Raw genomic sequence first — 15,399 nt, 5'->3', positions numbered from 1 at the left:
CTACCCAGAAATACAGCACAATTCTTCAAGGGAAAAATGAATATTCAATAAAATAGAAGACTTTCAGGTATTCCTGATGAAAAGACAGCTAAATAGAAAATGACTTTCAAATATGGGCCTTAAGAGAAGCAGAAAAAGGTAAACAGGAAAGAGAAATCATAAGTGGTTCAATAGGGTCAAGTTGTGTATATTCTTACATGGGAAGATGATGCCTGTAACTCCTAAGAGCTTTTTTATTGTTAGAAAAGTTATAAGGAGTGTACATAGAGGGCACAGGTGTGAGTTAACTATCATGGTGTTGTTTCAAAAAAATAAAACTAAGAGGTAAGAAAGAGAAATGTACTGGGAGAAGGGGGAAAGGAAAGGTAAAATGGGGTAAGTTATCTCACATAAAAGAATGCAAAAGAGTTTTCACACTGGAAGAGAAGATCAGGGAGAAAGAAGGAGTGCTTGAACCTTACTCTGAACAAAATCGGCTCATAGGAGGAATAATATAATCAGTTGGCTATAGAAATTTATCCTACACTGCAGAGAAGTAGGAGGGAAAGGGAATAAGAGAAGGGGGCTGTTAGGAGGGTGGATTGGGTGAGGCAGTAGTCAGAAGTAAACCACTTTTGAAGATAGGGTGAAAGGAGAGAGCGTATAAGATAAATAGGAGGGGGAATAGGGTGGAGGGAAATACATAGCAATCCTTACTGTAAAAAAATTTTACGACAGGTTTCTCTGATAAAGGCCTCATTTCTCAAATATATAGAAAACCAAGTCAAATTTATAAAAATAAGAGCTATTCCTCAATTGATAAGTGGTCAAAGGATATGAATAGATAGTTTTCAGACAAAATCATCAAAGCTACCTACAGTCATTACAAAATGCTCTAAATTACTATCGATTAGAGAAATGCAAATTAAAACAACTCTGAGGTACCACCTCATACCTTTCACATTGGCTAATATAATAGAAAAGGAAAATGACAAATTTTGAAGGGGATATAGGAAAATTGAGACACTAATGCGCTGTTGTTGGAGTTGTAAACTGATTCAACCATTCTAGAGAGCAAGTTGGAAGTATGCCTAAAGTATTATAAAACCATGCATAACCTTTGATCCACCAATAGCACTACTAGTTCTGTCTCCCAAAGAGGTAATAAAAGACAGGGAAAAGATCTACATGTACAAAAGTATTTATAGCAATATTTATATACATAAAATATATAGGTACATATTTTGTGGTGGCAAAGAACTGGAAATTGCAGGAATGTTTATCAACTGGGGAATGGCTGAACGAATTGTGGTATATGATTGTGATGGAAAATTATTGCACTATAAGAAATAATGAGCAGGATGCTCTCAGAAAACCTGGAAAGACTTACATGAACTGGTGCAAAGTGAAATGAATGGTACCAGGGGAACACTGTACACAGTAACAGCAATATTGTATGATGATAAACTGTAAATAACTTTGCTATTCTCAGCTATGCAATGATCCAAGACAATTCACAAGGACTTATGGTGAAAAATGCTATCCATCTCCAGAGAAAGAACTGATGGAGTTTGAATGCAGATCAAAGCAAACTTTTTAAAACTTTCTTCTCTTTTTTGTCTTTTGTCTTTTACAATGACTTATTTGGAAATATGTTGCACACGACAAACCTATATCAAATTGCTCGCTTTCTCAATGAGGGGGGAGAAGAGGTAGGGAGGGAGAGAATTTGAAACTCAAAATTTTCTAAAATGAATGTTGCAAATTGTTGTTGCATGTAATTGTGAAAAAAATAAAATATTAAATGAATGTAATTTTAAAGAAGGAAAACCAAACAAAACCCAAATCTGAATGAATTAATGACTACTTAAACGAAATTATATTGTCTAGTTCTATAAAGTAATTTCATGTTAGTTGAATTGGTATTTCACTAAATCTGTAAATTATGTAAACTTTAGTAATATTATCAATAGGCATAGATAGATAACAGATGATAGATAATGTCTATTAAGCACTTACCATTTAGCACCATGGATACAAATGCAGAATAAATAGGGTGTTCAGAGAGGACTAGCACCTCTGGTGTGAAGCCTTGCTGAGCCCTTTTCTGGGCTGCTTATTTACCTTTGATGTTCACATATGATACACTCTCACCTGTGTCTTCAAGAAGCTGTATCATGTACAGTGGCCATCTTAGCAGAGTTGATAAACCAGGTTGAGGGTAACTGACAGGCCTCAAACTCTTCACTGAGTTGGCAGGATATCTACCCCAAGCATGTGAATGTGTAGACGGGAACAATTTGTTCCAATGGCCTTGAAGCTACTAAAATGTCCACCATAGAATGCTTAAAGCTTGGTCAGACATTGAAGATGCCAAGGTCATCCACTGCATCCTGGACCACCACCAGTCATCTTAACTTCTGCCTCATCACTAGACTTGATGACTCTAGAAGAGAGTGAGGATGATGACTGTGTGTAACTCTACCTCACATAAATCAAATTCATGCATGACTCAAGTTGTCACCCTCATGATGCTATTGACCTTCTTTGAAAATGAAGGATGAATAATAGCAACAAGCAAAGAATGAAATGTTTATACTCGAGGGGCTTGTATTATCATGGTAGAACAAAACCCATAATGGAAAGCTAGAAGAGGGAAGGATTAAAAACATATTGGAGAGGAGGCAAAGATGTCAGCCAGGAATGAAATGAGTGTGACTAGAGTAATGACTGTCTCTTTGTTTTCTTCCTTTGTTTATGCAAAGATATTTTGTAGGCATATTCATGAACATAATTGTAGTGCTAAAGACCATTGTTTAGGACAGTCTCCTTATTGATTGAATTCAGTGCTATCACCACCACCACCACCACCACCACCACCATCAGTGTTTTTTTTTAAAAATATAACTGGCTGTTTAATTTTGTCCAAGTCCTTTATTTTATGAGTCAAAGGGCATAAAAATGGTGTTTTTTGTATAACACAAATTCTCAAAATATGATCCATTGATCTCTTGGTGTCCATGAAATAATTTTAGGAGGTTAATGAGTTCAAAACTATTTTCATAATATACTACTTATATATTATTTACTTATTAAAATATTCTTTTCCATAAAATTTTTAAAAATTCTTTAATTAAAAACATGTCACAACAGCAGGTTTTGGAATCCAGCTATCTTCTATTAAAGCAGACACTAAAGAGATTTGCAAAAATATGTAAATGCTTGCTGACTTTTCAAAAATTTCATGCAATTTGCAAAGAATTCCTGTCCTTTAACTGTTTGAAACACTAAACTACTAAATCAGTCTGGATCCTTTTTGGGATGTTTTAAAAACTTTTTCGGTTTCTCTTTCTGAGATGGGGTTGCATAATTTATTTCCTGTTCTGTAAATCTTTGTATTTTATAATATTTATTCATCCATTTCTTTTAAATGTTCATTTTGATTTGGTTAATAATTTCCGATGTTTTTGTTTATTTCCTTTTCATTCAATGTGACTTCTTCAAATTTTGTTATGTTTTCAGTCCCAAATTCTCTCCCTTCCCCCTCCTACCCATTGAGAAGAAAAAAAAAATCCAAAACCCATTACAAATATAAACTCACGCTTAACAAATTTCCACAAATAGTTTCTATTCCCCCCCAAAAAGGAAGAAAGAGTAAGAGGAAGAAAAAGACAAATTTTCATTGAGTCCATCAGTTCTCTTGTTCTTTTGCTCTTCTTTCTCATGTCATAGGATCATAGATTATGAACAGGAAGGATTCCTCAAAGGCCATGGAATCCAACCTTCTCATTTTAAAGATGAAGAAAGTAAGGCCCAAGCAGGCTTTGTGACTTGTCCCAGGGTCATATAGCTAGTAAGTGTCTGATGTGAGACTTCATCCCAAATCTTTCTGATTCTAATCTAAGCCTAAATACTCTATTTCCTCTTATTCCCTGCACTCCAAGTTCCTTTCAAGGATGCATTCTAATGTTACTTTCTATCTGAAGCTTTTCCTAATCCACCCAATTATTAGTGTACCCTGAAATTATTTTTTTACTTACTTTTACATACTTGAATATATTTTGGGTTCACTTAGTTACGTAAGATTGTTATGCCCAGTAAACTGTAAAGTCCCCTTGGGCAGAAGCTATTTCATTTTTTTATATCCCCAGTAACTAGCACAGTGCTTTGTACATAGAAAGGCATTTAATATTCATTTAACTGGTTTGAAATGGATTAAATTATTGTCTATACAATGAGTTGTATACACAAGCAACCAGCATGGAGCACAGAGTAGGCATTTATTAATTGTTGGTTGGATTGAATTTTTTAAAAAAGTATGTTGAATTTTACTTGGTTAAAATATCATCTGATTTTTCTATTTCTGTTAAAAGTTTATATTTATGTATTATATCCTGAACTGAAAAATAAGGTCCTTGAGATCAGAAACTATATCTCATGCTTATTTTTCTCTTCCTTAGTGATATATGTTGTGGGTTTTCTCTCTCTGTCTCTCTCTTTCTTTCCCTCTCTCTACAGATATATGTCTTTATATAATACATTACATATATATCATACGCATAATATTATTTTGTAAAAGAATCATCAGGACCTCTAAGTAAATCCTGTGATGAACTTCTTTCTATGTAGCCTATTTAGAGCATTCTATGACATTGAAATGGCTTTGGTATTTTAAATTATTTCACTTTGTAGGGCGCCCCTGTGGTGCCCCACATCACAAAATTAATATCTCTAAAATGATCTGGTTGTGCAATCAGCTGAATCACACTCTTTTTTCAACCTCGTATGTTTTCATTTATTACATATTAAAATAATCTCATTTTGGATTATTTCACTTTTGAGATACAAAATCCATATTGAATGAAGAACTTTAAATATTCATTTTAAAGTAAATAAATAATCCCATAATTTTATAATTTTATTGTTCACAGAATTTTAGTGACATGAAAATTATCTTGATTTTACTTACTCATCCTATTGTGAATATTTAAGAAGTCCCATATCTATTGATATGAGTGAGATACTTTGTTTATTATGTAACCCCTTGTTGCTATTATTGTTGGTGGTAATGTCAGGGTTTTTTTGCATGCCACACATAGTATGTTCTCTTCTTATGCCTCTCTTTGTTTTTGCCTTTATTTTTTGTTTTAGGCTATATTTTGAAACCAAATTATAAGGCAAAAGCATCACACAAGGGACGAAATTCAATGCTTCTTCCCATAGTGGAATTGTTATTCTTCACCTGAGCTATCAAGTCTATGGCTAAGTTATCTCTTGAAGGACCAAGAAATAACAGAAGCCATAAAATGTGCAAGAAGCAATTATGGATGCTTCACTTCAGAGGTCACTCAAAACATAGGACCAATTGTGCCCAAAGCTTTCAGAAACCAGGGGATGAGTTCTTCACACTCACAGAAAATCCAAAAGGCCAGCCTTGTATGCCAGCCTGAAAGTATTCAACCTAGACAGGAAGACTTGAACAATCTGAAAGGAAATCAATATCCTTATACATGTATAACAAAGAATATTTTTCTCTATCAACATTTATTAATTGTTGGAGTGAATTAAAAAAAGTGTGTTGAATTTTACTTGGTTAGAAATATCTTCTGACTTTTCTATTTTGGTTAAAAGTTTAAATTTTTTGTATCATATCCTGAACCGGATAATAATGTCCTCGAGGTCCTATGGATCTATATATATATGGTCGTTAAGATGGGAAATGGGGTCATTATATCCCTGTCACAGAGTAGGATAACATGGCTAGGAAGTATTTCTCTTCTATCACTGGTTTCTGAATTTTCACACACTTCTTATTCCCTTACTGTCTTTGTGTGTGAAGGGGGAAAAGTAGATGAGTTAACTTTGAGCCTTGTATGTTTGGTATTTGTCCGTTTGAACTAAGAAACTTGTGTATATAATCAAGAGTCATTGGCTTTCTACCTCCCTAATGGTTACATTGAAGCCCATTTCATAAAACTATTAAAAAGGAAACTTTTTTCCTTTTCCCCAAGTTCCTGAAATTTTCAGTTTACTCTTGTTTACCAGAGATTTTAGACTGAATAATTGCTCTCTCAAAAGGGCAGCTAGGTGCCATAGTGGTAGACAAAACACTGAGCTAAGAGTCAGGAAGATCTGAGTTCAAATCTAACCTCAGACACTTACTAGCTGTGTGACCCTGGGGCAAGTCACTTGCCCCCTATTTGCCTCAGTTCCTCATCTGTAAAATGGGGACACACTGGAGAAGGAATTAGCAAACTACTGTAGTATCTTTGCCAAGAAAACCCCATGGACAAAAGTCCATGGAGTCACATAGAGATGGACACAGCTGAACAATTGCCCTCCAAATTGATAATGACATCTCTATTCCTCCAAAAACTTTACTTTTAGGAATTTTCAAAGTCCTATGAATTAAACAGTGTAGCAATGCAGTGGTAAAATAACTTGTCTTTCTACAAATAATACATTTATAATGACACAGTTTGATGTTATTAAAAAAAGGTGTGTTGGTAAATGTAACCAGCTCTCTGAAAAAAAATACTGTTACTATTAATCTCCTTAAATATTTTCTATTAATTTATGAAGTCTAGACTTTAAAAAAAAAGTAAAGAAAGCCCCAGTTTTTAGCATTTGCCAATTTCTCAGTTGTAAATCCCTACACTGAAAATTTGAGAATGGGATGTCAGTTTTGAGCACACTCTTACTTTGACATAAAAATTCACTTCATGCCTGAGAATATTAAACAATTCCAAGTTGGAAAAAAGTGCTTTTTTATTGCTCTTATCTCTATTCTGATATGTAGACTATTTTCATATTAATCATAATTTTATATAACATGATATAATAATAATTTTCATATTAACCAGCTTTTCAGATGGTTTCACCTAGTTGATTGAAGAACGGAAATTTCATGCATTTGATAGCCCAGTGTAATGTTACATAGTGATTGAATCTCATGCTTTTCTTATGCATCTATCTACCCTAAGAGAAATGGAAATAATGTACATACTATTGCAAGCTGACCTCTTAAATAAGTCTTTGGCAGGTATATGAACATCTGTTTGTTAGTGAGACATTGTGTTTCAATAATAAAATACAGGAAAGAATCATCATGAATAGTTCAGAGAGTCCAAATGAAGCAATCTCTTTATGTATGATGAATAAAGGTGAAGCCGAGATAAGGGCTACGGTTTTATACAAAGACAAAAGCTGCTAATTTTATCTAAAGCAGGTGAAATCCATGCACAATAAAAATGATTTACTCATTGAATGATGTTTCCCTTCAACATCCAGTTGCTTAACAGGTAGAATACATCAATATACATAAAAAAAATGAATCAAGGGAAACTGAGCAGGGTAACTATCTGTTTACATTAATGTTCTAGAATGAAGTCTTCTGGCATAGGAATTGACTTAGGATATATTATATTGCTTGGATTTTTTTTTAAAAAAAGCTGTTAAAATTTTTTGGATGTCCTTACTTTATTTTTGACTAAAATTAATTGAATAATATATTTCTTGACACCACAGATAGCTTAGGGAACATATGATTTTGTAACTATGGTTTTATAAACCAAGACACATACATAAGTTAAGAACATTGACCAAATAATTTCTGTATGTATAATTGTAGTGCACTCATCCCCATCAAAATATAATTTTGTAAATCCATGTAATGGAATTGTATTTGTAGATTTGTAGATCCATGTAATGAATTTTAAAAATGTAAGCTTCATTATTTTTGAATTAATTTTTATTTATTTTTAATATTCATTTAAAAAATTGAGTTTCAAATTCTCTCTCCCAAGCCCCTCTCCTGCCTGTTGAGAAGGCAAGTAATATATCAACTAAATGTGTCATACAAAACATATTTCCATGTTACAAAAAAAAACCCAAGAAAGATAAAGTGGAAAAAAGTATGCTTCAATCTGCACTTAGAGTCCATAAGATCTCCCTCTGTAAACTGACAGCATTTTTTCATAATGAGTCCTTTGGAAGTGTATGGATTAGAGTGTAAGCTTCATTATTGCTTTAAGTTTCCTTATATATTTTTATTCTGGAAATAGTATTCATTTTTCAACTGGGCAATATCTAGGAAAATCAGAGAAATGATCAGTTGTCAAAGAATTATGTATTTAGCTTCATTAGTTTTGAAGGTTAGGGTGTATATATTTCAGGGATTTAAATAATTAACATAAGAAAATAATAAAAGAATGTTTCCCTGGAACGTGAAAACAATATGTGTCATAAGGAATGTTATTATTGGAAATTATGTAGTTTATGCCTTTTTTTCCTCAGAAAGTAGATTGAAATAATACTTATAAAAGTCTAATTATGAAAAGCTATTCTTGACTAGATGTTTTAAGCAATAAAAATTTTTAGGGAAATCTTTTTTTTCAAGTTGAAACTTTAAAAAAATTACCTTGGATAAATCTTTTGTTAAATGGAGGGATAGTTTATAGAAACATCACCCTGGAGATATTTTGTATCAATATTTTCAGCATTCCTTTTTAGCTTTATTGATGATTCTAAGTGTGAATCAGGAAGGGGAGAAAGTCAGTCCACATATTAATTAGTTAATTACATAGTAGAATACCTGAAAAGCAGGGGTCCTTTATGAATTCCACTATATATAGTAAAGAATATAATAAAAATAAATTATATACATATATAATGAAGTATGAAATGAAGCAAAAATATGTGTTTTTTAAAAGTGAATTTATTCCTTTATATTAAAATCTATGGTTTCTAAGAAAGTTCCATGGATACCAATCAAACTACCAAAAAATTATTTTATAGAGCTAGAAAAATAACAAAATTCATCTGGAAGAAAAAAAGATCCAGAATATCAAGGGAATTAATGAAAAGAAATGCTAGGGAAGGTGGCCTAGCCATCCCATATCTTAAATTGTATTAGAAAACAGCAATCATTAAAACTACTTGGTACTGACTAAGAAATAGATTGATGGATCAGTGGATTAGTTAAGTACACATGACATAGTAGTCAGTGACTATAGTAATTTACTATTTGATAAACCCAAAGACTCCAGCTTCTGGGATAAGAACTCATTATTTGACAAAACTGCTGAGAAAACTGGAAATTAGTATGGCAGAAACTATGTCAAAATAAAATCAAAATTGGTACACAAATTAGATATAAAGGCTGATACCATAAGTAAACTGGGAGAGCAAGGAATAGTTTACCTATCAGATTTATGGAGAATGGAAGAATTTATGACCAAACAAGAGATAGAGAACATTATGAAATGCAAAATGGATAATTTTGATTCATTAAATTGAAAAGTTTTTGGACAAACGAAGCCAATGCAACCAAGATTAAGAGGGTAGCAGAAAACCAGGAAAGAATTTTTACAACCAGTGTCTCTGATAAAGGCCTCATTTCCAAAATATATACAGAACTGTGTCAAATTTATAAGAATTCAAGTCATTCCCCAACTGATAAATGGTCAAAGAATATGAACAGGTAGTTTTCAGAAGAAAAAAATTAAAGCTGTTTATAGTCATATGAAAAAATGTTCTAAATCATTATTGATTAGAGAAATGAAAATTGAAACAACTCTGAGATACCACATCATGCCTATCAGGTTGGCTGATGTGACAGAAAAGGAAAATGACAAATGCTGGAGAAGATGTGGGAAAATTAGAACACTAATGCATTGTTGGTGGAGTTGTGAACTGATCCAACCATTCTGGAGAGCAATTTGGAACTATGCCCAAAGGGCTATAAAAATGTACATACCCTTTGACCCAGTAATACAACTTCTAGGTCTATATCCCAAAGAAATCATACAAATGGGAAAAGGACCCACATGTACATTTATAGCAGATCTTTTTGTGATGGCCAAGAATTGGAAATTGAGGAGATGTCCATCAGTTGTGGAATGATTGAACATGTTGTGGTATATGAATGCAGTGGAATGCTACTGTGCTATAAGAAATGATGAGCAGGCAGACTTCAGAAAAACCTGGGAAGGCTCAAATGAACTGATGCTGAGTGAAGTGAGCACAACCAAGACAACATTGTATACAGTAACAGCCACAAAGTGTGATGACTAACTTTGATAGACTCAACTTTTCTTAACAATGCAAGGATCCAAGACAACTCCAAAAGATTCATGATGGAAAGTGCTGTCCACATCCAGAAAAGAACTATGGAGGCTAAATGCAAATTGAAGCATATTACTTGCTCTCTCTTTCTCTCTCTCTCTCTCTCTCTCTCTCTCTCTTCTCTCTCTCTCTCTCTCTCTCTCTCCCTCTCTCTTTTTATTTGTTTCTTCTTTCTTGTGGTTTCTTCCATTGGTTCTAATTCTTCTTTACAACATGACTAATGTGAAAATAAGTCCAAAATGAATGTATATGTGGAGCCTATATCAAATTGCATGCCATATTGGGATGGTAGAAGGGGAGAGATGGGGAGAAAATTTGGAACTCAAAATCTTATGGAAGTGAATGAAAACTAAAAATAAATTTAAAAAATACAATGGCTGGTTATGTAAAAATACAGCCTTATACACACATTCAGACATACATACATTCATATATATACACACACATAAATATTGAATGTGCATACACACACAAAGTGAATCAAGCAATCAGCAAACATTTATTAAACATCTACTATTTACTAGACACTATTCTAGGTGCTAGGGATACAAAGACAAATTGAAATAATACCTACCCATGTAACTTATATTCTATCAGAAGATCATTGTTTAATGGATGTTTTGACAATAATGGTCAAGCACAAAACAATGGATCATATTTTGGTTTTTTTTTTTTATAGTGGACCTCTTTAAAATGAAGAGGAAAAACATTTCATCAGAATTATTACCAGTTATTATGAAAACAGGCAATTTTCTATAATGATAAATTATGAAGATAATCATTTCCATTGGTAGAGGAATTTTTCTTATTAGAAAAGGTGTGAAATCAGAAATCCAGTTTAATAATATTTAAAGTTAAAAAGACATGATAAGGAAAATGGAAGTGTTAGATTGCTTTCCACATAACTATAGAGGAAAGGTATTATTCTTAAAATCCATTTTCAATAGGGCAATGTATGAAGTAAAACTTCATTTATTTATACACAGCACTTTTTCCCAGAGGGCTTCTGCATTTATGAATCTTTAATGTAAAATCATCTCTAAAATAAGAAAAATTTTAGAAGAAATTTTCAGATCTGTCAAAACACTATGCTAGAGAACAAAAAAGATTGAGCTGGTACCTAGTCAATGGAGTAAATACACCCTTAGGAAATACACTTTATTTTGTTTATAATCAGAAGAATGTGAGATAGGTCAAATTATGAATTGAGACAATGGATATCTCATATACATAGATGTAATGCATAATTGAAACCTAATGTTTGCATTGGCTTATAGTACAGAAAAATAAATAGATGTCAGTATAGAAAGTATAACATGAAATATTATTAATTTCACTGAGAGCAGAGTGTTACTATCCTCAGAAAAGAACCAAAAATATAGTAGTCTGACATGCATGTAGTCTGATATTTATAACTACTACATGTATATATATATTTTCTGCTTTATCACATATACTCATATGCATATTGCTTGATTTCTGATAAAAATATGTGTAGTAGATTATTCAATTTAGTATGAGGAAAATTGCTGATACCTATGTCTACACTCAAAATGATTATCTTTGGAATAAAAAATCACTTAATATCCCCGAGTCTGTGTTTTCTTTTTAAAAAGAAAAGGTTGGACTAGAAGGATTCTAAGGTCCCTTTTAGCTCTTAATCTGTGATCGTATTAAATAAAAATATATTTAAAATATATTTAATTACTATATTGCCACTAAAATCATATCCTTTCATTAGTTATACAGCATTCAATCACTCTTTCTAATTTTCTTTTGGCAAAATTGATCATTAGTGCATATGTTTTTAATTTAGATGTTTTGAATTAGGAAGTAGAAAATGCTTAATCATAATAAATTATATGCTTTAAAATGAGGGCAAAAAAAGAAATCTCCATATTTTTGGATACATATATGCCTAAGACAGAAATAGAAAAAATGGATTTTTAAAAAATGTTTAGAAGACTAGTGATTCAAAAACTGCTGGGAAACAGGAAGACAGTCTTGCAGAAATTAAGCACAGATCAATATCTCACACCATAAACCAAGATAGTGTCAAAATAGGTATAATATTTAGACATAAATGGTGATATTATAAGCAAATTAGAGGAGCACAGACATTTCACCTGCTAGATCTATGAAAAAGGAAAGAGTTTATCTTATAAGGAGTGACAAGCAGAATGATTTCAGAAAAACCTGGAAATACATACATGACCTGATACAAAATGAAGTGAACGAAACCAGGAGAACATTGTGTACAGCAACAGCAATATTGTACAGTGAGGAACTGTGAATAATTTGTGAATGATCCAAGATAATTCTAAAGGGCTCATGATAAAAAATGCTATCCTACTCCAGAGAAAGAACTGATGTTGTCTGAGTCCAGACTGAAGCATACTATTTTCACTTTTTTTTTTGGTTTGTGTCTTCTTGCACAAAATGACTAATATGGAAATGTTTTACATGATTGCACATGCATTACCTGTATCAGATTGTTTACCATCTCAGGGAGGCAGAAAGGGAGGGAAGAAGAGATAGAGTATGGAGCTCAAAACTTAAAAAACCCAATGAATGTTAAATTCTTTTTACATGTAATTAAGGGAAAAATAAAATATTAAAAAAAGAAATGACAAGTGATATGAGTTCAGATGAACCTAGGAAGACTTATATAAGCTGATAAAAACTGCAATGAGTAGAACCAGTAGAAAAATGTATACAGTAACAGCAACATTGTAATGATGATCAACTGTGAAAGACTTGGATAGGCAGATCATTATAAAGATTCATGATAATTCCAAAGGACTCATGATGAAAAATGCTATCCACCTCAAGAGATAGAATTGATGAACTCTGAATTTAAAACATTATTTTTCACTTTATTTTTCTTGCTTTTTTGGCAACATAGGCAATATAGAAATACATTTTGCATCACTTCACACATATAATGGGTATAGTACTGCTAGCCTCATCAGTTGGGATGGGAAGGGTTTGAGAGTTGGAGATAATTTGGAGCTCAAAATAAAATTAATAAGTGTTAAAAAATAAAGAAAACCTTTTTTACTTTCCATCTTTTAAAATTTAATTTATTTTTAGTTTTCAACTTTCACTTCCATAAGATCTTGAGTTTAAAATTTTCTCCACCTCCCACTTCTTCCCACCCACCCATGAGACAGTGTACAATTTGATATAGGCTCTACATATATATTCATGTTAAGCATATTTTCCAATTAGTCATGATGTAAAGACAATTAGAACTAATGGGAGGAACCACAAGAATGAAGCAATAAAACAAAGCAACAAAGGAAAAAGAGAGCAAATAGAATGCTCCCATCAGCATTCAGACTCCATATTTCTTTCTCTGGGTATGGATAGCAATTTCCATCATGAATCGTTTGAAGTTGTTCTAGATTCTTGCACTGCTGTGAAAAGCCTAGTCTGTCAAAGTCAGTCATCCCATAATATGGCTGTTACTGTATACAATGTTCTCCTGGTTCTGCTTATTTCACTCTGTATCAGTTCATGTAAGTCTTTCCAAGTTAAAAAAAAAAAAACTTTTAACAGGAAATTAATTCCTTAAAGAGTAGATTTGACCAAATGGAAAAAGAGGTACAAAATATCAATGACAATAATTCCTTAAAAATTATTATTGGCCTAGGGAAAGCTTATGACTTCCTGAGATACCAAGAGATTACAAAACAAAGATAAAAAAATAGAAAAAGGATAAAATGTTAAATATTTATCAGGAAAAAAACTAACTTGGAAAATAAATCCAGTAGATATAATTTAGTAATTATTGGACTACCTGGAACCCATAATCCAAAAAAGCCTGGATATCATATTTCTAAAAGTTATACAGGAAAACTGCCAACTTATTTTAGAAGCAGAGAGAAAAATAAAATGAAAAGAATCCATTAAACACATCCTGAGATACCAAAATGAAAACTCTGAGAGATATTAAAGCCAAATTGTAGAGCTCCCAGGTCAAGAAGAAAATGCTCAAAGCATAAAGAAAGAAACTATTCAAATACTATAGAGCCACAAGATATATCAGCTACATAAAAAGTTGAAGGCTTGACATTTGATATTTCAGAAAGTGAAAGAGCTAGGATTACATAAAAAAATATACCTAGCAAAACAGAGAATAATCCGTCAGGGAAAAAAATGGACATATAATGAAACATAGTACTTTTAAGCATTCCTGATGAAAAGACTAGAGATGAATAAAAAATTTGACATTAAAACACAAGACTCAAGAGAACTATAAAAAGAAATGAAAGAGAAAGCATAAGGGACTCAATAAGGCTAAACTATTTGCATTCCTATATGGGAGGATGATACATGTAATTCCTAAGAACTGTATCATTGTTAGCACACTTAGAAGGAGTCTACATAAAGTACCTATGCATGAGTCAATTATATTGAGATGATCTTCAAAAAATGGAGAGGTGAGAAGAAGGGAAGCACTGGAAGAAGGGGAAGGTAGAGGAAGAATGGGAAAAAAGCACATAAAAAAATTTACAAGGAAGGGGAATGGAGGGGAAGCCAATGTTTGAACCTCATTCACATCTGGACTGTGTCAAATAGGGAAGGACACACACACAGACACACAGACACACAATCATTTGAGTATAGAAGGTTATATTGACCAACAAAGAAGTAAGAGGGATTGGGTGTTAATAGCCAGAACTAGAATGTCAAGAGGAAGGACAGATTAAGAAAGTAGTCAGGAGCAAAACCAACTTCTAAGGAGGAATGTCAGAATAAAAAAAAATAGAGAGAGAGAGAGATAAGGATAACTTAAAAAATAGCATGGAGGGAAATTCAGTTAGTAATCAGAACTCTGAATATGAATAGGATGAAATCACCCATAAAACAGAAGCAGACAACAGAATGGATGAGAAACCAGTATCCAATAATACGTTATTTATAAGAAATGCATTTGAAATGGAAAGAAACTCACAAAGGCAAAATGTGGAATTGGAACAAAATTTATTGTGCTTCTGCTGATGTAAAAAAAAGGCAAAGGTAACAATCATGACCTTAGACAAAGCAAAAGCAAAAACTGACCTAATTAAAAGAAATAAGCAGGGAAATTACATCTTGCTAAAAGGTACCTTAAACAATGAAGTGTTATCAATACTAAACATATATGCCCCAAAGAGCACACCATTCCAATTCTTTAAGGAAAAGTTTCAATTAGTTTCAGGAGAAAACAGACAGTAAAACTATGCGAGTGGAAGACATCAATTTATCCCACCTACTCTGAACTAGGTAAATCTAACCATGAAATAAATA

This window comes from Phascolarctos cinereus, unplaced genomic scaffold (genome assembly GCF_003287225.1).
Source record: "Phascolarctos cinereus isolate Bilbo 61053 unplaced genomic scaffold, phaCin_HiC Scaffold_9;HRSCAF=440, whole genome shotgun sequence".
Taxonomy (NCBI): domain Eukaryota; kingdom Metazoa; phylum Chordata; class Mammalia; order Diprotodontia; family Phascolarctidae; genus Phascolarctos; species Phascolarctos cinereus.
This window is presented reverse-complemented; position numbering follows the sequence as displayed.